We start from the raw sequence: 17,827 nt of genomic DNA on the forward strand, positions 1-17,827 counted from the left end.
TTAATTAATTATTTTTTTTATGTCATTTTTTCCCATGAATGCGTCCTTTCTGTAACCATTTACCGATGTCATTGCGTTGCCACATTAGCCTTGAAGTGTCTCTCGAATCGAGTCAGCACTCGTTTACGGCCACACCACCCTGAGCACGCCCGCTCTCGTCTGATCTTGGAAGCCAAGCAGGGTCGGGCCTGGTTAGTACTTGGATGGGAGACCGCCTGGGAATACCTGGTGCTGTAAGAATTAAATTAATTAATTATTTATGTCATTTTTCCCATGAATGCGTCCTTTCTGTAAGCGTTCTCCCATGGCATGGCGTTGCCACATTAGTTTTGAAGTGTCTCTCGAATCAAGTCAGCACTCGCTTACGGCCACGCCACCCTGAGCACGCCCGCTCTCGTCTGATCTCGTAAGCCAAGCAGGGTCGGGCCTGGTTAGTACTTGGATGGGAGACCGCCTGGGAATACCTGGTGCTCTAAGCATTTAATTAATTAATTATTTTTTATGTCATTTTTTCCCATGAATGCGATCTTTCTGTAAGCGTTCACTGATGTCATGGCGTTGCCACATAAGTCTTGAAGTGTCTATCGAAGCGAGTCAGCACTCGCTTACGGCCACACCACCCTGAGCACGCCCGCTCTCGTCTGATGTCGGAAGCCAAGCAGGGTCGGGCCTGGTTAGTACTTGGATGGGAGACCGCCTGGGAATACCAGGTGCTGTAAGCATTTAATTAATTAAATATTTATTTATGTCATATTTTCCCATGAATGCGTCCTTTCTGTAACCATTTACCGATGTCATTGCGTTGCCACATTAGCCTTGAAGTGTCTCTCGAATCGAGTCAGCACTCGCTTACGGCCACACCACCCTGAGCACGCCCGCTCTCGTCTGATCTCGGAAGCCAAGCAGGGTCGGGCCTGGTTAGTACTTGGATGGGAGACCGCCTGGGAATACCAGGTGCTGTAAGCATTTAATTAATTAATTATTTTTTTTATGTCATTTTTTCCCATGAATGCGTCCTTTCTGTAACCATTTACCGATGTCATTGCGTTGCCACATTAGCCTTGAAGTGTCTCTCGAATCGAGTCAGCACTCGTTTACGGCCACACCACCCTGAGCACGCCCGCTCTCGTCTGATCTCGGAAGCCAAGCAGGGTCGGGCCTGGTTAGTACTTGGATGGGAGACCGCCTGGGAATACCTGGTGCTGTAAGAATTAAATTAATTAATTATTTATGTCATTTTTCCCATGAATGCGTCCTTTCTGTAAGCGTTCTCCCATGGCATGGCGTTGCCACATTAGTTTTGAAGTGTCTCTCGAATCAAGTCAGCACTCGTTTACGGCCACGCCACCCTGAGCACGCCCGCTCTCGTCTGATCTCGTAAGCCAAGCAGGGTCGGGCCTGGTTAGTACTTGGATGGGAGACCGCCTGGGAATACCAGGTGCTCTAAGCATTTAATTAATTAATTATTTTTTTATGTCATTTTTTCCCATGAATGCGTCCTTTCTGTAAGCGTTCTCCCATGGCATGGCGTTGCCACATTAGTTTTGAAGTGTCTCTCGAATCAAGTCTGCACTCGCTTACGGCCACACCACCCTGAGCACGCCCGCTCTCGTCTGATCTCGGAAGCCAAGCAGGGTCGGGCCTGGTTAGTACTTGGATGGGAGACCGCCTGGGAATACCAGGTGCTGTAAGCATTTAATTAATTAATAATTTTTTTTATGTCATTTTTTCCCATGAATGCGTCCTTTCTGTAACCATTTACCGATGTCATTGCGTTGCCACATTAGCCTTGAAGTGTCTCTCGAATCGAGTCAGCACTCGCTTACGGCCACACCACCCTGAGCACGCCCGCTCTCGTCTGATCTCGGAAGCCAAGCAGGGTCGGGCCTGTTTAGTACTTGGTTGGGGGATTGCCTGGGAATACCAGGTGCTGTAAGCATTTAATTAATTAATTATTTTTTTATGTCATTTTTTCCCATGAATGCGACCTTTCTGTAAGCGTTCACTGATGTCATGGCGTTGCCACATAAGTCTTGAAGTGTCTATCGAAGCGAGTCAGCACTCGCTTACGGCCACACCACCCTGAGCACGCCCGCTCTCGTCTGATCTCGGAAGCCAAGCAGGGTCGGGCCTGGTTAGTTCTTGGATGGGAGACCGCCTGGGAATACCAGGTGCTGTAAGCAATTAATTAATTAATTAATTTTTTTATGTCATTTTTTCCCATGAATGCGTCCTTTCTGTAACCATTTACCGATGTCATTGCGTTGCCACATTAGCCTTGAAGTGTCTCTCGAATCGAGTCAGCACTCGCTTACGGCCACACCACCCTGAGCACGCCCGTTCTCGTCTGATCTCGTAAGCCAAGCAGGGTCGGGCCTGGTTAGTACTTGGATGGGAGACCGCCTGGGAATACCAGGTGCTGTAAGCATTTAATTAATTAATTATTTTTTTATGTCATTTTTTCCCATGAATGCGATCTTTCTGTAAGTGTTCACCGATGTCATGGCGTTGCCACATAAGTCTTGAAGTGTCTATCGAAGCGAGTCAGCACTCGCTTACGGCCACACCACCCTGAGCACGCCCGCTCTCGTCTGATCTCGGAAGCCAAGCAGGGTCGGGCCTGGTTAGTACTTGGATGGGAGACCGCCTGGGAATACCAGGTGCTGTAAGCATTTAATTAATTAAATATTTATTTATGTCATATTTTCCCATGAATGCGTCCTTTCTGTAACCATTTACCGATGTCATTGCGTTGCCACATTAGCCTTGAAGTGTCTCTCGAATCGAGTCAGCACTCGCTTACGGCCACACCACCCTGAGCACGCCCGCTCTCGTCTGATCTCGGAAGCCAAGCAGGGTCGGGCCTGGTTAGTACTTGGATGGGAGACCGCCTGGGAATACCAGGTGCTGTAAGCATTTAATTAATTAATTATTTTTTTTATGTCATTTTTTCCCATGAATGCGTCCTTTCTGTAACCATTTACCGATGTCATTGCGTTGCCACATTAGCCTTGAAGTGTCTCTCGAATCGAGTCAGCACTCGTTTACGGCCACACCACCCTGAGCACGCCCGCTCTCGTCTGATCTTGGAAGCCAAGCAGGGTCGGGCCTGGTTAGTACTTGGATGGGAGACCGCCTGGGAATACCTGGTGCTGTAAGAATTAAATTAATTAATTATTTATGTCATTTTTCCCATGAATGCGTCCTTTCTGTAAGCGTTCTCCCATGGCATGGCGTTGCCACATTAGTTTTGAAGTGTCTCTCGAATCAAGTCAGCACTCGCTTACGGCCACGCCACCCTGAGCACGCCCGCTCTCGTCTGATCTCGTAAGCCAAGCAGGGTCGGGCCTGGTTAGTACTTGGATGGGAGACCGCCTGGGAATACCTGGTGCTCTAAGCATTTAATTAATTAATTATTTTTTTATGTCATTTTTTCCCATGAATGCGATCTTTCTGTAAGCGTTCACTGATGTCATGGCGTTGCCACATAAGTCTTGAAGTGTCTATCGAAGCGAGTCAGCACTCGCTTACGGCCACACCACCCTGAGCACGCCCGCTCTCGTCTGATGTCGGAAGCCAAGCAGGGTCGGGCCTGGTTAGTACTTGGATGGGAGACCGCCTGGGAATACCAGGTGCTGTAAGCATTTAATTAATTAAATATTTATTTATGTCATATTTTCCCATGAATGCGTCCTTTCTGTAACCATTTACCGATGTCATTGCGTTGCCACATTAGCCTTGAAGTGTCTCTCGAATCGAGTCAGCACTCGCTTACGGCCACACCACCCTGAGCACGCCCGCTCTCGTCTGATCTCGGAAGCCAAGCAGGGTCGGGCCTGGTTAGTACTTGGATGGGAGACCGCCTGGGAATACCAGGTGCTGTAAGCATTTAATTAATTAATTATTTTTTTTATGTCATTTTTTCCCATGAATGCGTCCTTTCTGTAACCATTTACCGATGTCATTGCGTTGCCACATTAGCCTTGAAGTGTCTCTCGAATCGAGTCAGCACTCGTTTACGGCCACACCACCCTGAGCACGCCCGCTCTCGTCTGATCTCGGAAGCCAAGCAGGGTCGGGCCTGGTTAGTACTTGGATGGGAGACCGCCTGGGAATACCTGGTGCTGTAAGAATTAAATTAATTAATTATTTATGTCATTTTTCCCATGAATGCGTCCTTTCTGTAAGCGTTCTCCCATGGCATGGCGTTGCCACATTAGTTTTGAAGTGTCTCTCGAATCAAGTCAGCACTCGCTTACGGCCACGCCACCCTGAGCACGCCCGCTCTCGTCTGATCTCGTAAGCCAAGCAGGGTCGGGCCTGGTTAGTACTTGGATGGGAGACCGCCTGGGAATACCAGGTGCTCTAAGCATTTAATTAATTAATTATTTTTTTATGTCATTTTTTCCCATGAATGCGTCCTTTCTGTAAGCGTTCTCCCATGGCATGGCGTTGCCACATTAGTTTTGAAGTGTCTCTCGAATCAAGTCTGCACTCGCTTACGGCCACACCACCCTGAGCACGCCTGCTCTCGTCTGATCTCGGAAGCCAAGCAGGGTCGGGCCTGGTTAGTACTTGGATGGGAGACCGCCTGGGAATACCAGGTGCTGTAAGCATTTAATTAATTAATAAATTTTTTTATGTCATTTTTTCCCATGAATGCGTCCTTTCTGTAACCATTTACCGATGTCATTGCGTTGCCACATTAGCCTTGAAGTGTCTCTCGAATCGAGTCAGCACTCGCTTACGGCCACACCACCCTGAGCACGCCCGCTCTCGTCTGATCTCGGAAGCCAAGCAGGGTCGGGCCTGGTTAGTACTTGGATGGGAGACCGCCTGGGAATACCAGGTGCTGTAAGCATTTAATTAATTAATTATTTTTTTATGTCATTTTTTCCCATGAATGCGACCTTTCTGTAAGCGTTCACTGATGTCATGGCGTTGCCACATAAGTCTTGAAGTGTCTATCGAAGCGAGTCATCACTCGCTTACGGCCACACCACCCTGAGCACGCCCGCTCTCGTCTGATCTCGGAAGCCAAGCAGGGTCGGGCCTGGTTAGTACTTGGATGGGAGACCGCCTGGGAATACCAGGTGCTGTAAGCAATTAATTAATTAATTATTTTTTTAATGTCATTTTTTCCCATGAATGCGTCCTTTCTGTAACCATTTACCGATGTCATTGCGTTGCCACATTAGCCTTGAAGTGTCTCTCGAATCGAGTCAGCACTCGCTTACGGCCACACCACCCTGAGCACGCCCGTTCTCGTCTGATCTCGTAAGCCAAGCAGGGTCGGGCCTGGTTAGTACTTGGATGGGAGACCGCCTGGGAATACCAGGTGCTGTAAGCATTTAATTAATTAATTATTTTTTTATGTCATTTTTTCCCATGAATGCGATCTTTCTGTAAGTGTTCACCGATGTCATGGCGTTGCCACATAAGTCTTGAAGTGTCTATCGAAGCGAGTCAGCACTCGCTTACGGCCACACCACCCTGAGCACGCCCGCTCTCGTCTGATCTCGGAAGCCAAGCAGGGTCGGGCCTGGTTAGTACTTGGATGGGAGACCGCCTGGGAATACCAGGTGCTGTAAGCATTTAATTAATTAATTATTTTTTTTATGTCATTTTTTCCCATGAATGCGTCCTTTCTGTAACCATTTACCGATGTCATTGCGTTGCCACATTAGCCTTGAAGTGTCTCTCGAATCGAGTCAGCACTCGTTTACGGCCACACCACCCTGAGCACGCCCGCTCTCGTCTGATCTCGGAAGCCAAGCAGGGTCGGGCCTGGTTAGTACTTGGATGGGAGACCGCCTGGGAATACCTGGTGCTGTAAGAATTAAATTAATTAATTATTTATGTCATTTTTCCCATGAATGCGTCCTTTCTGTAAGCGTTCTCCCATGGCATGGCGTTGCCACATTAGTTTTGAAGTGTCTCTCGAATCAAGTCAGCACTCGCTTACGGCCACGCCACCCTGAGCACGCCCGCTCTCGTCTGATCTCGTAAGCCAAGCAGGGTCGGTCCTGGTTAGAACTTGGATGGGAGACCGCCTGGGAATACCTGGTGATGTAAGAATTAAATTAATTAATTATTTATGTCATTTTTCCCATGAATGCGTCCTTTCTGTAAGCGTTCTCCCATGGCATGGCGTTGCCACATTAGTTTTGAAGTGTCTCTCGAATCAAGTCAGCACTCGTTTACGGCCACGCCACCCTGAGCACGCCCGCTCTCGTCTGATCTCGTAAGCCAAGCAGGGTCGGGCCTGGTTAGTACTTGGATGGGAGACCGCCTGGGAATACCAGGTGCTCTAAGCATTTAATTAATTAATTATTTTTTTATGTCATTTTTTCCCATGAATGCGTCCTTTCTGTAAGCGTTCTCCCATGGCATGGCGTTGCCACATTAGTTTTGAAGTGTCTCTCGAATCAAGTCTGCACTCGCTTACGGCCACACCACCCTGAGCACGCCCGCTCTCGTCTGATCTCGGAAGCCAAGCAGGGTCGGACCTGGTTAGTACTTGGATGGGAGACCGCCTGGGAATACCAGGTGCTGTAAGCGTTTAATTAATTAATAAATTTTTTTATGTCATTTTTTCCCATGAATGCGTCCTTTCTGTAACCATTTACCGATGTCATTGCGTTGCCACACTAGCCTTGAAGTGTCTCTCGAATCGAGTCAGCACTCGCTTACGGCCACACCACCCTGAGCACGCCCGCTCTCGTCTGATCTCGGAAGCCAAGCAGGGTCGGGCCTGGTTAGTACTTGGATGGGAGACCGCCTGGGAATACCAGGTGCTGTAAGCATTTAATTAATTAATTATTTTTTTATGTCATTTTTTCCCATGAATGCGACCTTTCTGTAAGCGTTCACTGATGTCATGGCGTTGCCACATAAGTCTTGAAGTGTCTATCGAAGCGAGTCAGCACTCGCTTACGGCCACACCACCCTGAGCACGCCCGCTCTCGTCTGATCTCGGAAGCCAAGCAGGGTCGGGCCTGGTTAGTTCTTGGATGGGAGACCGCCTGGGAATACCAGGTGCTGTAAGCAATTAATTAATTAATTAATTTTTTTATGTCATTTTTTCCCATGAATGCGTCCTTTCTGTAACCATTTACCGATGTCATTGCGTTGCCACATTAGCCTTGAAGTGTCTCTCGAATCGAGTCAGCACTCGCTTCCGGCCACACCACCCTGAGCACGCCCGTTCTCGTCTGATCTCGTAAGCCAAGCAGGGTCGGGCCTGGTTAGTACTTGGATGGGAGACCGCCTGGGAATACCAGGTGCTGTAAGCATTTAATTAATTAATTATTTTTTTATGTCATTTTTTCCCATGAATGCGATCTTTCTGTAAGTGTTCACCGATGTCATGGCGTTGCCACATAAGTCTTGAAGTGTCTATCGAAGCGAGTCAGCACTCGCTTACGGCCACACCACCCTGAGCACGCCCGCTCTCGTCTGATCTCGGAAGCCAAGCAGGGTCGGGCCTGGTTAGTACTTGGATGGGAGACCGCCTGGGAATACCAGGTGCTGTAAGCATTTAATTAATTAAATATTTATTTATGTCATATTTTCCCATGAATGCGTCCTTTCTGTAACCATTTACCGATGTCATTGCGTTGCCACATTAGCCTTGAAGTGTCTCTCGAATCGAGTCAGCACTCGCTTACGGCCACACCACCCTAAGCACGCCCGCTCTCGTCTGATCTCGGAAGCCAAGCAGGGTCGGGCCTGGTTAGTACTTGGATGGGAGACCGCCTGGGAATACCAGGTGCTGTAAGCATTTAATTAATTAATTATTTTTTTATGTCATTTTTTCCCATGAATGCGTCCTTTCTGTAACCATTTACCGATGTCATTGCGTTGCCACATTAGCCTTGAAGTGTCTCTCGAATCGAGTCAGCACTCGTTTACGGCCACACCACCCTGAGCACGCCCGCTCTCGTCTGATCTTGGAAGCCAAGCAGGGTCGGGCCTGGTTAGTACTTGGATGGGAGACCGCCTGGGAATACCTGGTGCTGTAAGAATTAAATTAATTAATTGTTTATGTCATTTTTCCCATGAATGCGTCCTTTCTGTAAGCGTTCTCCCATGGCATGGCGTTGCCACATTAGTTTTGAAGTGTCTCTCGAACCAAGTCAGCACTCGCTTACGGCCACGCCACCCTGAGCACGCCCGCTCTCGTCTGATCTCGTAAGCCAAGCAGGGTCGGGCCTGGTTAGTACTTGGATGGGAGACCGCCTGGGAATACCTGGTGCTCTAAGCATTTAATTAATTAATTATTTTTTTATGTCATTTTTTCCCATGAATGCGATCTTTCTGTAAGCGTTCACTGATGTCATGGCGTTGCCACATAAGTCTTGAAGTGTCTATCGAAGCGAGTCAGCACTCGCTTACGGCCACACCACCCTGAGCACGCCCGCTCTCGTCTGATGTCGGAAGCCAAGCAGGGTCGGGCCTGGTTAGTACTTGGATGGGAGACCGCCTGGGAATACCAGGTGCTGTAAGCATTTAATTAATTAAATATTTATTTATGTCATATTTTCCCATGAATGCGTCCTTTCTGTAACCATTTACCGATGTCATTGCGTTGCCACATTAGCCTTGAAGTGTCTCTCGAATCGAGTCAGCACTCGCTTACGGCCACACCACCCTGAGCACGCCCGCTCTCGTCTGATCTCGGAAGCCAAGCAGGGTCGGGCCTGGTTAGTACTTGGATGGGAGACCGCCTGGGAATACCAGGTGCTGTAAGCATTTAATTAATTAATTATTTTTTTTATGTCATTTTTTCCCATGAATGCGTCCTTTCTGTAACCATTTACCGATGTTATTGCGTTGCCACATTAGCCTTGAAGTGTCTCTCGAATCGAGTCAGCACTCGTTTACGGCCACACCACCCTGAGCACGCCCGCTCTCGTCTGATCTCGGAAGCCAAGCAGGGTCGGGCCTGGTTAGTACTTGGATGGGAGACCGCCTGGGAATACCTGGTGCTGTAAGAATTAAATTAATTAATTATTTATGTCATTTTTCCCATGAATGCGTCCTTTCTGTAAGCGTTCTCCCATGGCATGGCGTTGCCACATTAGTTTTGAAGTGTCTCTCGAATCAAGTCAGCACTCGCTTACGGCCACGCCACCCTGAGCACGCCCGCTCTCGTCTGATCTCGTAAGCCAAGCAGGGTCGGGCCTGGTTAGTACTTGGATGGGAGACCGCCTGGGAATACCAGGTGCTCTAAGCATTTAATTAATTAATTATTTTTTTATGTCATTTTTTCCCATGAATGCGTCCTTTCTGTAAGCGTTCTCCCATGGCATGGCGTTGCCACATTAGTTTTGAAGTGTCTCTCGAATCAAGTCTGCACTCGCTTACGGCCACACCACCCTGAGCACGCCCGCTCTCGTCTGATCTCGGAAGCCAAGCAGGGTCGGGCCTGGTTAGTACTTGGATGGGAGACCGCCTGGGAATACCAGGTGCTGTAAGCATTTAATTAATTAATAAATTTTTTTATGTCATTTTTTCCCATGAATGCGTCCTTTCTGTAACCATTTACCGATGTCATTGCGTTGCCACATTAGCCTTGAAGTGTCTCTCGAATCGAGTCAGCACTCGCTTACGGCCACACCACCCTGAGCACGCCCGCTCTCGTCTGATCTCGGAAGCCAAGCAGGGTCGGGCCTGGTTAGTACTTGGATGGGAGACCGCCTGGGAATACCAGGTGCTGTAAGCATTTAATTAATTAATTATTTTTTTATGTCATTTTTTCCCATGAATGCGACCTTTCTGTAAGCGTTCACTGATGTCATGGCGTTGCCACATAAGTCTTGAAGTGTCTATCGAAGCGAGTCAGCACTCGCTTACGGCCACACCACCCTGAGCACGCCCGCTCTCGTCTGATCTCGGAAGCCAAGCAGGGTCGGGCCTGGTTAGTACTTGGATGGGAGACCGCCTGGGAATACCAGGTGCTGTAAGCAATTAATTAATTAATTATTTTTTAATGTCATTTTTTCCCATGAATGCGTCCTTTCTGTAACCATTTACCGATGTCATTGCGTTGCCACATTAGCCTTGAAGTGTCTCTCGAATCGAGTCAGCACTCGCTTACGGCCACACCACCCTGAGCACGCCCGTTCTCGTCTGATCTCGTAAGCCAAGCAGGGTCGGGCCTGGTTAGTACTTGGATGGGAGACCGCCTGGGAATACCAGGTGCTGTAAGCATTTAATTAATTAATTATTTTTTTATGTCATTTTTTCCCATGAATGCGATCTTTCTGTAAGTGTTCACCGATGTCATGGCGTTGCCACATAAGTCTTGAAGTGTCTATCGAAGCGAGTCAGCACTCGCTTACGGCCACACCACCCTGAGCACGCCCGCTCTCGTCTGATCTCGGAAGCCAAGCAGGGTCGGGCCTGGTTAGTACTTGGATGGGAGACCGCCTGGGAATACCAGGTGCTGTAAGCATTTAATTAATTAATTATTTTTTTTATGTCATTTTTTCCCATGAATGCGTCCTTTCTGTAACCATTTACCGATGTCATTGCGTTGCCACATTAGCCTTGAAGTGTCTCTCGAATCGAGTCAGCACTCGTTTACGGCCACACCACCCTGAGCACGCCCGCTCTCGTCTGATCTCGGAAGCCAAGCAGGGTCGGGCCTGGTTAGTACTTGGATGGGAGACCGCCTGGGAATACCTGGTGCTGTAAGAATTAAATTAATTAATTATTTATGTCATTTTTCCCATGAATGCGTCCTTTCTGTAAGCGTTCTCCCATGGCATGGCGTTGCCACATTAGTTTTGAAGTGTCTCTCGAATCAAGTCAGCACTCGCTTACGGCCACGCCACCCTGAGCACGCCCGCTCTCGTCTGATCTCGTAAGCCAAGCAGGGTCGGTCCTGGTTAGTACTTGGATGGGAGACCGCCTGGGAATACCAGGTGCTCTAAGCATTTAATTAATTAATTATTTTTTTATGTCATTTTTTCCCATGAATGCGATCTTTCTGTAAGCGTTCACTGATGTCATGGCGTTGCCACATAAGTCTTGAAGTGTCTATCGAAGCGAGTCAGCACTCGCTTGCGGCCACACCACCCTGAGCACGCCCGCTCTCGTCTGATGTCGGAAGCCAAGCAGGGTCGGGCCTGGTTAGTACTTGGATGGGAGACCGCCTGGGAATACCAGGTGCTGTAAGCATTTAATTAATTAAATATTTATTCATGTCATATTTTCCCATGAATGCGTCCTTTCTGTAACCATTTCCGATGTCATTGCGTTGCCACATTAGCCTTGAAGTGTCTCTCGAATCGAGTCAGCACTCGCTTACGGCCACACCACCCTGAGCACGCCCGCTCTCGTCTGATCTCGGAAGCCAAGCAGGGTCGGGCCTGGTTAGTACTTGGATGGGAGACCGCCTGGGAATACCAGGTGCTGTAAGCATTTAATTAATTAAATATTTATTTATGTCATATTTTCCCATGAATGCGTCCTTTCTGTAACCATTTACCGATGTCATTGCGTTGCCACATTAGCCTTGAAGTGTCTCTCGAATCGAGTCAGCACTCGTTTACGGCCACACCACCCTGAGCACGCCCGCTCTCGTCTGATCTCGGAAGCCAAGCAGGGTCGGGCCTGGTTAGTACTTGGATGGGAGACCGCCTGGGAATACCAGGTGCTGTAAGCAATTAATTAATAATTTTTTTTATGTCATTTTTTCCCATGAATGCGTCCTTTCTGTAACCATTTACCGATGTCATTGCGTTGCCACATTAGCCTTGAAGTGTCTCTCGAATCGAGTCAGCACTCGCTTACGGCCACACCACCCTGAGCACGCCTGCTCTTGTCTGATCTCGGAAGCCAAGCAGGGTCGGGCCTGGTTAGTACTTCGATGGGAGACCGCCTGGGAATACCAGGTGCTGTAAGCATTTAATTAATTAATTATTTTTTTATGTCATTTTTTCCCATGAATGCGACCTTTCTGTAAGCGTTCAATGATGTCATGGCGTTGCCACATAAGTCTTGAAGTGTCTATCGAAGCGAGTCAGCGCTCGCTTACGGCCACACCACCCTGAGCACGCCCGCTCTCGTCTGATCTCGGAAGCCAAGCAGGGTCGGGCCTGGTTAGTACTTGGATGGGAGACCGCCTGGGAATACCAGGTGCTGTAAGCATTTAATTAATTAATAATTTTTTTTATGTCATTTTTTCCCATGAATGCGTCCTTTCTGTAACCATTTACCGATGTCATTGCGTTGCCACATTAGCCTTGAAGTGTCTCTCGAATCGAGTCAGCACTCGCTTACGGCCACACCACCCTGAGCACGTCCGTTCTCGTCTGATCTCGTAAGCCAAGCAGGGTCGGGCCTGGTTAGTACTTGGATGGGAGACCGCCTGGGAATACCAGGTGCTGTAAGCATTTAATTAATTAATTATTTTTTTATGTCATTTTTTCCCATGAATGCGATCTTTCTGTAAGCGTTCACCGATGTCATGGCGTTGCCACATAAGTCTTGAAGTGAATATCGAAGCGTGTCAGCACTCGCTTACGGCCACACCACCCTGAGCACGCCCGCTCTCGTCTGATGTCGGAAGCCAAGCAGGGTCGGGCCTGGTTAGTACTTGGATGGGAGACCGCCTGGGAATACCAGGTGCTGTAAGCATTTAATTAATTAAATATTTATTTATGTCATATTTTCCCATGAATGCGTCCTTTCTGTAACCATTTACCGATGTCATTGCGTTGCCACATTAGCCTTGAAGTGTCTCTCGAATCGAGTCAGCACTCGCTTACGGCCACACCACCCTGAGCACGCCCGCTCTCGTCTGATCTCGGAAGCCAAGCAGGGTCGGGCCTGGTTAGTACTTGGATGGGAGACCGCCTGGGAATACCAGGTGCTGTAAGCATTTAATTAATTAATTATTTTTTTTATGTCATTTTTTCCCATGAATGCGTCCTTTCTGTAACCATTTACCGATGTCATTGCGTTGCCACATTAGCCTTGAAGTGTCTCTCGAATCGAGTCAGCACTCGCTTACGGCCACACCACCCTGAGCACGCCCGCTCTCGTCTGATCTCGGAAGCCAAGCAGGGTCGGGCCTGGTTAGTACTTGGATGGGAGACCGCCTGGGAATACCAGGTGCTGTAAGCATTTAATTAATTAATAATTTTTTTTATGTCATTTTTTCCCATGAATGCGTCCTTTCTGTAACCATTTACCGATGTCATTGCGTTGCCACATTAGCCTTGAAGTGTCTCTCGAATCGAGTCAGCACTCGCTTACGGCCACACCACCCTGAGCACGCCCGCTCTCGTCTGATCTCGGAAGCCAAGCAGGGTCGGGCCTGGTTAGTACTTGGATGGGAGACCGCCTGGGAATACCAGGTGCTGTAAGCATTTAATTAATTAAATATTTTTTTATGTCATTTTTTCCCATGAATGCGACCTTTCTGTAAGCGTTCACTGATGTCATGGCGTTGCCACATAAGTCTTGAAGTGTCTATCGAAGCGAGTCAGCACTCGTTTACGGCCACACCACCCTGAGCACGCCCGCTCTCGTCTGATCTCGGAAGCCAAGCAGGGTCGGGCCTGGTTAGTACTTGGATGGGAGACCGCCTGGGAATACCAGGTGCTGTAAGCAATTAATTAATTATTTTTTTTTATGTCATTTTTTCCCATGAATGCGTCCTTTCTGTAACCATTTACCGATGTCATTGCGTTGCCACATTAGCCTTGAAGTGTCTCTCGAATCGAGTCAGCACTCGCTTACGGCCACACCACCCTGAGCACGCCCGTTCTCGTCTGATCTCGTAAGCCAAGCAGGGTCGGGCCTGGTTAGTACTTGGATGGGAGACCGCCTGGGAATACCAGGTGCTGTAAGCATTTAATTAATTAATTATTTTTTTATGTCATTTTTTCCCATGAATGCGATCTTTCTGTAAGTGTTCACCGATGTCATGGCGTTGCCACATAAGTCTTGAAGTGTCTATCGAAGCGAGTCAGCACTCGCTTACGGCCACACCACCCTGAGCACGCCCGCTCTCGTCTGATCTCGGAAGCCAAGCAGGGTCGGGCCTGGTTAGTACTTGGATGGGAGACCGCCTGGGAATACCAGGTGCTGTAAGCATTTAATTAATTAAATATTTATTTATATCATATTTTCCCATGAATGCGTCCTTTCTGTAACCATTTACCGATGTCATTGCGTTGCCACATTAGCCTTGAAGTGTCTCTCGAATCGAGTCAGCACTCGCTTACGGCCACACCACCCTGAGCACGCCCGCTCTCGTCTGATCTCGGAAGCCAAGCAGGGTCGGGCCTGGTTAGTACTTGGATGGGAGACCGCCTGGGAATACCAGGTGCTGTAAGCATTTAATTAATTAATAATTTTTTTTATGTCATTTTTTCCCATGAATGCGTCCTTTCTGTAACCATTTACCGATGTCATTGCGTTGCCACATTAGCCTTGAAGTGTCTCTCGAATCGAGTCAGCACTCGTTTACGGCCACACCACCCTGAGCACGCCCGCTCTCGTCTGATCTCGGAAGCCAAGCAGGGTCGGGCCTGGTTAGTACTTGGATGGGAGACCGCCTGGGAATACCTGGTGCTGTAAGAATTAAATTAATTAATTATTTATGTCATTTTTCCCATGAATGCGTCCTTTCTGTAAGCGTTCTCCCATGGCATGGCGTTGCCACATTAGTTTTGAAGTGTCTCTCGAATCAAGTCAGCACTCGCTTACTGCCACGCCACCCTGAGCACGCCCGCTCTCGTCTGATCTCGGAAGCCAAGCAGGGTCGGGCCTGGTTAGTACTTGGATGGGAGACCGCCTGGGAATACCAGGTGCTGTAAGCATTTAATTAATTAATAAATTTTTTTATGTCATTTTTTCCCATGAATGCGTCCTTTCTGTAACCATTTACCGATGTCATTGCGTTGCCACATTAGCCTTGAAGTGTCTCTCGAATCGAGTCAGCACTCGCTTACGGCCACACCACCCTGAGCACGCCCGCTCTCGTCTGATCTCGGAAGCCAAGCAGGGTCGGGCCTGGTTAGTACTTGTATGGGAGACCGCCTGGGAATACCAGGTGCTGTAAGCATTTAATTAATTAATTATTTTTTTATGTCATTTTTTCCCATGAATGCGACCTTTCTGTAAGCGTTCACTGATGTCATGGCGTTGCCACATAAGTCTTGAAGTGTCTATCGAAGCGAGTCAGCACTCGCTTACGGCCACACCACCCTGAGCACGCCCGCTCTCGTCTGATCTCGGAAGCCAAGCAGGGTCGGGCCTGGTTAGTACTTGGATGGGAGACCGCCGGGAATACCAGGTGCTGTAAGCAATTAATTAATTAATTATTTTTTTTATGTCATTTTTTCCCATGAATGCGTCCTTTCTGTAACCATTTACCGATGTCATTGCGTTGCCACATTAGCCTTGAAGTGTCTCTCGAATCGAGTCAGCACTCGCTTACGGCCACACCACCCTGAGCACGCCCGTTCTCGTCTGATCTCGTAAGCCAAGCAGGGTCGGGCCTGGTTAGTACTTGGATGGGAGACCGCCTGGGAATACCAGGTGCTGTAAGCATTTAATTAATTAATTATTTTTTTATGTCATTTTTTCCCATGAATGCGATCTTTCTGTAAGTGTTCACCGATGTCATGGCGTTGCCACATAAGTCTTGAAGTGTCTATCGAAGCGAGTCAGCACTCGCTTACGGCCACACCACCCTGAGCACGCCCGCTCTCGTCTGATCTCGGAAGCCAAGCAGGGTCGGGCCTGGTTAGTACTTGGATGGGAGACCGCCTGGGAATACCAGGTGCTGTAAGCATTTAATTAATTAATTATTTTTTTTATGTCATTTTTTCCCATGAATGCGTCCTTTCTGTAACCATTTACCGATGTCATTGCGTTGCCACATTAGCCTTGAAGTGTCTCTCGAATCGAGTCAGCACTCTTTTACGGCCACACCACCCTGAGCACGCCCGCTCTCGTCTGATCTCGGAAGCCAAGCAGGGTCGGGCCTGGTTAGTACTTGGATGGGAGACCGCCTGGGAATACCTGGTGCTGTAAGAATTAAATTAATTAATTATTTATGTCATTTTTCCCATGAATGCGTCCTTTCTGTAAGCGTTCTCCCATGGCATGGCGTTGCCACATTAGTTTTGAAGTGTCTCTCGAATCAAGTCAGCACTCGCTTACGGCCACGCCACCCTGAGCACGCCCGCTCTCGTCTGATCTCGTAAGCCAAGCAGGGTCGGTCCTGGTTAGTACTTGGATGGGAGACCGCCTGGGAATACCAGGTGCTCTAAGCATTTAATTAATTAATTATTTTTTTATGTCATTTTTTCCCATGAATGCGATCTTTCTGTAAGCGTTCACTGATGTCATGGCGTTGCCACATAAGTCTTGAAGTGTCTATCGAAGCGAGTCAGCACTCGCTTACGGCCACACCACCCTGAGCACGCCCGCTCTCGTCTGATGTCGGAAGCCAAGCAGGGTCGGGCCTGGTTAGTACTTGGATGGGAGACCGCCTGGGAATACCAGGTGCTGTAAGCATTTAATTAATTAAATATTTATTTATGTCATATTTTCCCATGAATGCGTCCTTTCTGTAACCATTTCCGATGTCATTGCGTTGCCACATTAGCCTTGAAGTGTCTCTCGAATCGAGTCAGCGCTCGTTTACGGCCACACCACCCTGAGCACGCCCGCTCTCGTCTGATCTCGGAAGCCAAGCAGGGTCGGGCCTGGTTAGTACTTGGATGGGAGACCGCCTGGGAATACCAGGTGCTGTAAGCATTTAATTAATTAAATATTTATTTATGTCATATTTTCCCATGAATGCGTCCTTTCTGTAACCATTTACCGATGTCATTGCGTTGCCACATTAGCCTTGAAGTGTCTCTCGAATCGAGTCAGCACTCGTTTACGGCCACACCACCCTGAGCACGCCCGCTCTCGTCTGATCTCGGAAGCCAAGCAGGGTCGGGCCTGGTTAGTACTTGGATGGGAGACCGCCTGGGAATACCAGGTGCTCTAAGCATTTAATTAATTAATTATTTTTTTATGTCATTTTTTCCCATGAATGCGTCCTTTCTGTAAGCGTTCTCCCATGGCATGGCGTTGCCACATTAGTTTTGAAGTGTCTCTCGAATCAAGTCTGCACTCGCTTACGGCCACACCACCCTGAGCACGCCCGCTCTCGTCTGATCTCGGAAGCCAAGCAGGGTCGGGCCTGGTTAGTACTTGGATGGGAGACCGCCTGGGAATACCAGGTGCTGTAAGCATTTAATTAATTAATAATTTTTTTTATGTCATTTTTTCCCATGAATGCGTCCTTTCTGTAACCATTTACCGATGTCATTGCGTTGCCACATTAGCCTTGAAGTGTCTCTCGAATCGAGTCAGCACTCGCTTACGGCCACACCACCCTGAGCACGCCCGCTCTCGTCTGATCTCGGAAGCCAAGCAGGGTCGGGCCTGGTTAGTACTTGGATGGGAGACCGCCTGGGAATACCAGGTGTTGTAAGCATTTAATTAATTAATTATTTTTTTATGTCATTTTTTCCCATGAATGCGTCCTTTCTGTAACCATTTACCGATGTCATTGCGTTGCCACATTAGCCTTGAAGTGTCTCTCGAATCGAGTCAGCACTCGCTTACGGCCACACCACCCTGAGCACGCCCGTTCTCGTCTGATCTCGTAAGCCAAGCAGGGTCGGGCCTGGTTAGTACTTGGATGGGAGACCGCCTGGGAATACCAGGTGCTGTAAGCATTTAATTAATTAATTATTTTTTAATGTCATTTTTTCCCATGAATGCGATCTTTCTGTAAGTG

The 17,827-nt window shown here is 48.2% G+C and overlaps 53 non-coding genes and 20 pseudogenes across 53 annotated transcripts; all 73 read left to right on the plus strand.

Moving 5' to 3' along the window:
- Nucleotides 1–121: 121 nt before the first annotated feature.
- LOC135756342 (5S ribosomal RNA) lies at nucleotides 122–240 on the plus strand (annotated as a pseudogene).
- A 120-nt stretch (nucleotides 241–360) lies between these two features.
- LOC135754192 (5S ribosomal RNA) lies at nucleotides 361–479 on the plus strand (annotated as a pseudogene).
- A 124-nt stretch (nucleotides 480–603) lies between these two features.
- On the plus strand, nucleotides 604–722 carry LOC135754193 (5S ribosomal RNA). The gene has a single exon (XR_010534144.2). It is a non-coding gene; the product is annotated as a 5S ribosomal RNA (ribosomal RNA).
- Nucleotides 723–847: 125 nt separating this feature from the next.
- On the plus strand, nucleotides 848–966 carry LOC135756163 (5S ribosomal RNA). Its single transcript, XR_012337510.1, has one exon. It is a non-coding gene; the product is annotated as a 5S ribosomal RNA (ribosomal RNA).
- Nucleotides 967–1,092: 126 nt separating this feature from the next.
- LOC135754701 (5S ribosomal RNA) lies at nucleotides 1,093–1,211 on the plus strand. Its single transcript, XR_010534638.2, has one exon. It is a non-coding gene; the product is annotated as a 5S ribosomal RNA (ribosomal RNA).
- Nucleotides 1,212–1,331: 120 nt separating this feature from the next.
- On the plus strand, nucleotides 1,332–1,450 carry LOC135756667 (5S ribosomal RNA; annotated as a pseudogene).
- Nucleotides 1,451–1,575: 125 nt separating this feature from the next.
- LOC135754194 (5S ribosomal RNA) lies at nucleotides 1,576–1,694 on the plus strand. The gene has a single exon (XR_010534145.1). It is a non-coding gene; the product is annotated as a 5S ribosomal RNA (ribosomal RNA).
- Nucleotides 1,695–1,820: 126 nt separating this feature from the next.
- On the plus strand, nucleotides 1,821–1,939 carry LOC135754548 (5S ribosomal RNA; annotated as a pseudogene).
- Nucleotides 1,940–2,064: 125 nt separating this feature from the next.
- Nucleotides 2,065–2,183, plus strand: LOC135756669 (5S ribosomal RNA). The gene has a single exon (XR_012337598.1). It is a non-coding gene; the product is annotated as a 5S ribosomal RNA (ribosomal RNA).
- Nucleotides 2,184–2,309: 126 nt separating this feature from the next.
- LOC135754195 (5S ribosomal RNA) lies at nucleotides 2,310–2,428 on the plus strand. Its single transcript, XR_010534146.2, has one exon. It is a non-coding gene; the product is annotated as a 5S ribosomal RNA (ribosomal RNA).
- A 125-nt stretch (nucleotides 2,429–2,553) lies between these two features.
- LOC135756077 (5S ribosomal RNA) lies at nucleotides 2,554–2,672 on the plus strand. Its single transcript, XR_012337511.1, has one exon. It is a non-coding gene; the product is annotated as a 5S ribosomal RNA (ribosomal RNA).
- Nucleotides 2,673–2,797: 125 nt separating this feature from the next.
- Nucleotides 2,798–2,916, plus strand: LOC135754796 (5S ribosomal RNA). The gene has a single exon (XR_010534726.2). It is a non-coding gene; the product is annotated as a 5S ribosomal RNA (ribosomal RNA).
- A 126-nt stretch (nucleotides 2,917–3,042) lies between these two features.
- On the plus strand, nucleotides 3,043–3,161 carry LOC135763009 (5S ribosomal RNA; annotated as a pseudogene).
- A 120-nt stretch (nucleotides 3,162–3,281) lies between these two features.
- Nucleotides 3,282–3,400, plus strand: LOC135763443 (5S ribosomal RNA; annotated as a pseudogene).
- Nucleotides 3,401–3,525: 125 nt separating this feature from the next.
- On the plus strand, nucleotides 3,526–3,644 carry LOC135763350 (5S ribosomal RNA). The gene has a single exon (XR_012337644.1). It is a non-coding gene; the product is annotated as a 5S ribosomal RNA (ribosomal RNA).
- A 125-nt stretch (nucleotides 3,645–3,769) lies between these two features.
- Nucleotides 3,770–3,888, plus strand: LOC135762313 (5S ribosomal RNA). Its single transcript, XR_010538872.2, has one exon. It is a non-coding gene; the product is annotated as a 5S ribosomal RNA (ribosomal RNA).
- Nucleotides 3,889–4,014: 126 nt separating this feature from the next.
- Nucleotides 4,015–4,133, plus strand: LOC135763455 (5S ribosomal RNA). The gene has a single exon (XR_010539540.2). It is a non-coding gene; the product is annotated as a 5S ribosomal RNA (ribosomal RNA).
- Nucleotides 4,134–4,253: 120 nt separating this feature from the next.
- LOC135763467 (5S ribosomal RNA) lies at nucleotides 4,254–4,372 on the plus strand (annotated as a pseudogene).
- A 125-nt stretch (nucleotides 4,373–4,497) lies between these two features.
- On the plus strand, nucleotides 4,498–4,616 carry LOC135762620 (5S ribosomal RNA). The gene has a single exon (XR_010539168.2). It is a non-coding gene; the product is annotated as a 5S ribosomal RNA (ribosomal RNA).
- A 126-nt stretch (nucleotides 4,617–4,742) lies between these two features.
- On the plus strand, nucleotides 4,743–4,861 carry LOC135764007 (5S ribosomal RNA). The gene has a single exon (XR_012337512.1). It is a non-coding gene; the product is annotated as a 5S ribosomal RNA (ribosomal RNA).
- Nucleotides 4,862–4,986: 125 nt separating this feature from the next.
- On the plus strand, nucleotides 4,987–5,105 carry LOC135763478 (5S ribosomal RNA). Its single transcript, XR_010539542.1, has one exon. It is a non-coding gene; the product is annotated as a 5S ribosomal RNA (ribosomal RNA).
- Nucleotides 5,106–5,231: 126 nt separating this feature from the next.
- LOC135762622 (5S ribosomal RNA) lies at nucleotides 5,232–5,350 on the plus strand. Its single transcript, XR_010539170.2, has one exon. It is a non-coding gene; the product is annotated as a 5S ribosomal RNA (ribosomal RNA).
- Nucleotides 5,351–5,475: 125 nt separating this feature from the next.
- On the plus strand, nucleotides 5,476–5,594 carry LOC135762455 (5S ribosomal RNA). The gene has a single exon (XR_010539010.2). It is a non-coding gene; the product is annotated as a 5S ribosomal RNA (ribosomal RNA).
- A 126-nt stretch (nucleotides 5,595–5,720) lies between these two features.
- Nucleotides 5,721–5,839, plus strand: LOC135763490 (5S ribosomal RNA). Its single transcript, XR_010539543.2, has one exon. It is a non-coding gene; the product is annotated as a 5S ribosomal RNA (ribosomal RNA).
- Nucleotides 5,840–5,959: 120 nt separating this feature from the next.
- LOC135763503 (5S ribosomal RNA) lies at nucleotides 5,960–6,078 on the plus strand (annotated as a pseudogene).
- A 120-nt stretch (nucleotides 6,079–6,198) lies between these two features.
- Nucleotides 6,199–6,317, plus strand: LOC135762314 (5S ribosomal RNA; annotated as a pseudogene).
- Nucleotides 6,318–6,442: 125 nt separating this feature from the next.
- LOC135763515 (5S ribosomal RNA) lies at nucleotides 6,443–6,561 on the plus strand. Its single transcript, XR_010539546.2, has one exon. It is a non-coding gene; the product is annotated as a 5S ribosomal RNA (ribosomal RNA).
- A 126-nt stretch (nucleotides 6,562–6,687) lies between these two features.
- Nucleotides 6,688–6,806, plus strand: LOC135763526 (5S ribosomal RNA). Its single transcript, XR_010539547.1, has one exon. It is a non-coding gene; the product is annotated as a 5S ribosomal RNA (ribosomal RNA).
- Nucleotides 6,807–6,931: 125 nt separating this feature from the next.
- On the plus strand, nucleotides 6,932–7,050 carry LOC135757309 (5S ribosomal RNA). The gene has a single exon (XR_010536120.2). It is a non-coding gene; the product is annotated as a 5S ribosomal RNA (ribosomal RNA).
- Nucleotides 7,051–7,176: 126 nt separating this feature from the next.
- LOC135763770 (5S ribosomal RNA) lies at nucleotides 7,177–7,295 on the plus strand (annotated as a pseudogene).
- Nucleotides 7,296–7,420: 125 nt separating this feature from the next.
- LOC135762894 (5S ribosomal RNA) lies at nucleotides 7,421–7,539 on the plus strand. The gene has a single exon (XR_010539432.2). It is a non-coding gene; the product is annotated as a 5S ribosomal RNA (ribosomal RNA).
- Nucleotides 7,540–7,664: 125 nt separating this feature from the next.
- Nucleotides 7,665–7,783, plus strand: LOC135763301 (5S ribosomal RNA). The gene has a single exon (XR_012337585.1). It is a non-coding gene; the product is annotated as a 5S ribosomal RNA (ribosomal RNA).
- A 125-nt stretch (nucleotides 7,784–7,908) lies between these two features.
- On the plus strand, nucleotides 7,909–8,027 carry LOC135763997 (5S ribosomal RNA; annotated as a pseudogene).
- Nucleotides 8,028–8,147: 120 nt separating this feature from the next.
- On the plus strand, nucleotides 8,148–8,266 carry LOC135763538 (5S ribosomal RNA; annotated as a pseudogene).
- A 125-nt stretch (nucleotides 8,267–8,391) lies between these two features.
- LOC135763550 (5S ribosomal RNA) lies at nucleotides 8,392–8,510 on the plus strand. The gene has a single exon (XR_010539549.2). It is a non-coding gene; the product is annotated as a 5S ribosomal RNA (ribosomal RNA).
- A 125-nt stretch (nucleotides 8,511–8,635) lies between these two features.
- LOC135763562 (5S ribosomal RNA) lies at nucleotides 8,636–8,754 on the plus strand. Its single transcript, XR_010539550.1, has one exon. It is a non-coding gene; the product is annotated as a 5S ribosomal RNA (ribosomal RNA).
- Nucleotides 8,755–8,880: 126 nt separating this feature from the next.
- Nucleotides 8,881–8,999, plus strand: LOC135762315 (5S ribosomal RNA). Its single transcript, XR_010538874.2, has one exon. It is a non-coding gene; the product is annotated as a 5S ribosomal RNA (ribosomal RNA).
- A 120-nt stretch (nucleotides 9,000–9,119) lies between these two features.
- On the plus strand, nucleotides 9,120–9,238 carry LOC135763573 (5S ribosomal RNA; annotated as a pseudogene).
- Nucleotides 9,239–9,363: 125 nt separating this feature from the next.
- LOC135763585 (5S ribosomal RNA) lies at nucleotides 9,364–9,482 on the plus strand. The gene has a single exon (XR_010539552.1). It is a non-coding gene; the product is annotated as a 5S ribosomal RNA (ribosomal RNA).
- Nucleotides 9,483–9,608: 126 nt separating this feature from the next.
- On the plus strand, nucleotides 9,609–9,727 carry LOC135762624 (5S ribosomal RNA). Its single transcript, XR_010539172.2, has one exon. It is a non-coding gene; the product is annotated as a 5S ribosomal RNA (ribosomal RNA).
- Nucleotides 9,728–9,852: 125 nt separating this feature from the next.
- On the plus strand, nucleotides 9,853–9,971 carry LOC135763771 (5S ribosomal RNA). Its single transcript, XR_012337513.1, has one exon. It is a non-coding gene; the product is annotated as a 5S ribosomal RNA (ribosomal RNA).
- A 125-nt stretch (nucleotides 9,972–10,096) lies between these two features.
- Nucleotides 10,097–10,215, plus strand: LOC135763370 (5S ribosomal RNA). Its single transcript, XR_012337594.1, has one exon. It is a non-coding gene; the product is annotated as a 5S ribosomal RNA (ribosomal RNA).
- Nucleotides 10,216–10,340: 125 nt separating this feature from the next.
- On the plus strand, nucleotides 10,341–10,459 carry LOC135763011 (5S ribosomal RNA). The gene has a single exon (XR_012337514.1). It is a non-coding gene; the product is annotated as a 5S ribosomal RNA (ribosomal RNA).
- A 126-nt stretch (nucleotides 10,460–10,585) lies between these two features.
- LOC135763597 (5S ribosomal RNA) lies at nucleotides 10,586–10,704 on the plus strand. The gene has a single exon (XR_010539553.2). It is a non-coding gene; the product is annotated as a 5S ribosomal RNA (ribosomal RNA).
- A 120-nt stretch (nucleotides 10,705–10,824) lies between these two features.
- LOC135763609 (5S ribosomal RNA) lies at nucleotides 10,825–10,943 on the plus strand (annotated as a pseudogene).
- Nucleotides 10,944–11,068: 125 nt separating this feature from the next.
- On the plus strand, nucleotides 11,069–11,187 carry LOC135763621 (5S ribosomal RNA; annotated as a pseudogene).
- A 124-nt stretch (nucleotides 11,188–11,311) lies between these two features.
- On the plus strand, nucleotides 11,312–11,430 carry LOC135762499 (5S ribosomal RNA). Its single transcript, XR_010539052.2, has one exon. It is a non-coding gene; the product is annotated as a 5S ribosomal RNA (ribosomal RNA).
- A 125-nt stretch (nucleotides 11,431–11,555) lies between these two features.
- On the plus strand, nucleotides 11,556–11,674 carry LOC135723503 (5S ribosomal RNA). Its single transcript, XR_010523206.1, has one exon. It is a non-coding gene; the product is annotated as a 5S ribosomal RNA (ribosomal RNA).
- A 122-nt stretch (nucleotides 11,675–11,796) lies between these two features.
- LOC135762243 (5S ribosomal RNA) lies at nucleotides 11,797–11,915 on the plus strand (annotated as a pseudogene).
- Nucleotides 11,916–12,040: 125 nt separating this feature from the next.
- On the plus strand, nucleotides 12,041–12,159 carry LOC135761506 (5S ribosomal RNA). Its single transcript, XR_010538103.2, has one exon. It is a non-coding gene; the product is annotated as a 5S ribosomal RNA (ribosomal RNA).
- Nucleotides 12,160–12,285: 126 nt separating this feature from the next.
- On the plus strand, nucleotides 12,286–12,404 carry LOC135763882 (5S ribosomal RNA; annotated as a pseudogene).
- A 125-nt stretch (nucleotides 12,405–12,529) lies between these two features.
- LOC135763998 (5S ribosomal RNA) lies at nucleotides 12,530–12,648 on the plus strand. Its single transcript, XR_012337645.1, has one exon. It is a non-coding gene; the product is annotated as a 5S ribosomal RNA (ribosomal RNA).
- Nucleotides 12,649–12,773: 125 nt separating this feature from the next.
- On the plus strand, nucleotides 12,774–12,892 carry LOC135763633 (5S ribosomal RNA). The gene has a single exon (XR_010539557.1). It is a non-coding gene; the product is annotated as a 5S ribosomal RNA (ribosomal RNA).
- A 126-nt stretch (nucleotides 12,893–13,018) lies between these two features.
- Nucleotides 13,019–13,137, plus strand: LOC135763645 (5S ribosomal RNA). The gene has a single exon (XR_010539559.1). It is a non-coding gene; the product is annotated as a 5S ribosomal RNA (ribosomal RNA).
- A 126-nt stretch (nucleotides 13,138–13,263) lies between these two features.
- On the plus strand, nucleotides 13,264–13,382 carry LOC135763657 (5S ribosomal RNA). Its single transcript, XR_010539560.1, has one exon. It is a non-coding gene; the product is annotated as a 5S ribosomal RNA (ribosomal RNA).
- A 125-nt stretch (nucleotides 13,383–13,507) lies between these two features.
- Nucleotides 13,508–13,626, plus strand: LOC135763397 (5S ribosomal RNA). The gene has a single exon (XR_012337557.1). It is a non-coding gene; the product is annotated as a 5S ribosomal RNA (ribosomal RNA).
- A 123-nt stretch (nucleotides 13,627–13,749) lies between these two features.
- Nucleotides 13,750–13,868, plus strand: LOC135763668 (5S ribosomal RNA). Its single transcript, XR_010539561.2, has one exon. It is a non-coding gene; the product is annotated as a 5S ribosomal RNA (ribosomal RNA).
- A 125-nt stretch (nucleotides 13,869–13,993) lies between these two features.
- LOC135763680 (5S ribosomal RNA) lies at nucleotides 13,994–14,112 on the plus strand. The gene has a single exon (XR_010539562.1). It is a non-coding gene; the product is annotated as a 5S ribosomal RNA (ribosomal RNA).
- A 125-nt stretch (nucleotides 14,113–14,237) lies between these two features.
- On the plus strand, nucleotides 14,238–14,356 carry LOC135762625 (5S ribosomal RNA). Its single transcript, XR_010539173.2, has one exon. It is a non-coding gene; the product is annotated as a 5S ribosomal RNA (ribosomal RNA).
- Nucleotides 14,357–14,482: 126 nt separating this feature from the next.
- LOC135763772 (5S ribosomal RNA) lies at nucleotides 14,483–14,601 on the plus strand. The gene has a single exon (XR_012337633.1). It is a non-coding gene; the product is annotated as a 5S ribosomal RNA (ribosomal RNA).
- Nucleotides 14,602–14,721: 120 nt separating this feature from the next.
- Nucleotides 14,722–14,840, plus strand: LOC135763885 (5S ribosomal RNA). Its single transcript, XR_012337650.1, has one exon. It is a non-coding gene; the product is annotated as a 5S ribosomal RNA (ribosomal RNA).
- A 126-nt stretch (nucleotides 14,841–14,966) lies between these two features.
- LOC135763012 (5S ribosomal RNA) lies at nucleotides 14,967–15,085 on the plus strand. The gene has a single exon (XR_012337575.1). It is a non-coding gene; the product is annotated as a 5S ribosomal RNA (ribosomal RNA).
- Nucleotides 15,086–15,210: 125 nt separating this feature from the next.
- Nucleotides 15,211–15,328, plus strand: LOC135763692 (5S ribosomal RNA; annotated as a pseudogene).
- A 126-nt stretch (nucleotides 15,329–15,454) lies between these two features.
- LOC135762244 (5S ribosomal RNA) lies at nucleotides 15,455–15,573 on the plus strand. The gene has a single exon (XR_010538806.2). It is a non-coding gene; the product is annotated as a 5S ribosomal RNA (ribosomal RNA).
- Nucleotides 15,574–15,698: 125 nt separating this feature from the next.
- Nucleotides 15,699–15,817, plus strand: LOC135763704 (5S ribosomal RNA). The gene has a single exon (XR_010539564.1). It is a non-coding gene; the product is annotated as a 5S ribosomal RNA (ribosomal RNA).
- Nucleotides 15,818–15,943: 126 nt separating this feature from the next.
- On the plus strand, nucleotides 15,944–16,062 carry LOC135763883 (5S ribosomal RNA). The gene has a single exon (XR_012337563.1). It is a non-coding gene; the product is annotated as a 5S ribosomal RNA (ribosomal RNA).
- Nucleotides 16,063–16,182: 120 nt separating this feature from the next.
- LOC135763999 (5S ribosomal RNA) lies at nucleotides 16,183–16,301 on the plus strand (annotated as a pseudogene).
- Nucleotides 16,302–16,426: 125 nt separating this feature from the next.
- LOC135763715 (5S ribosomal RNA) lies at nucleotides 16,427–16,545 on the plus strand. The gene has a single exon (XR_010539565.2). It is a non-coding gene; the product is annotated as a 5S ribosomal RNA (ribosomal RNA).
- Nucleotides 16,546–16,669: 124 nt separating this feature from the next.
- LOC135763727 (5S ribosomal RNA) lies at nucleotides 16,670–16,788 on the plus strand. The gene has a single exon (XR_010539566.2). It is a non-coding gene; the product is annotated as a 5S ribosomal RNA (ribosomal RNA).
- A 125-nt stretch (nucleotides 16,789–16,913) lies between these two features.
- On the plus strand, nucleotides 16,914–17,032 carry LOC135763740 (5S ribosomal RNA; annotated as a pseudogene).
- Nucleotides 17,033–17,157: 125 nt separating this feature from the next.
- On the plus strand, nucleotides 17,158–17,276 carry LOC135722770 (5S ribosomal RNA). Its single transcript, XR_010522495.1, has one exon. It is a non-coding gene; the product is annotated as a 5S ribosomal RNA (ribosomal RNA).
- Nucleotides 17,277–17,402: 126 nt separating this feature from the next.
- On the plus strand, nucleotides 17,403–17,521 carry LOC135723617 (5S ribosomal RNA). The gene has a single exon (XR_010523312.1). It is a non-coding gene; the product is annotated as a 5S ribosomal RNA (ribosomal RNA).
- Nucleotides 17,522–17,646: 125 nt separating this feature from the next.
- LOC135724135 (5S ribosomal RNA) lies at nucleotides 17,647–17,765 on the plus strand. The gene has a single exon (XR_010523809.1). It is a non-coding gene; the product is annotated as a 5S ribosomal RNA (ribosomal RNA).
- Nucleotides 17,766–17,827: the final 62 nt, after the last annotated feature.

This window comes from Paramisgurnus dabryanus, chromosome 9 (genome assembly GCF_030506205.2).
Source record: "Paramisgurnus dabryanus chromosome 9, PD_genome_1.1, whole genome shotgun sequence".
NCBI lineage: Eukaryota > Metazoa > Chordata > Actinopteri > Cypriniformes > Cobitidae > Paramisgurnus > Paramisgurnus dabryanus.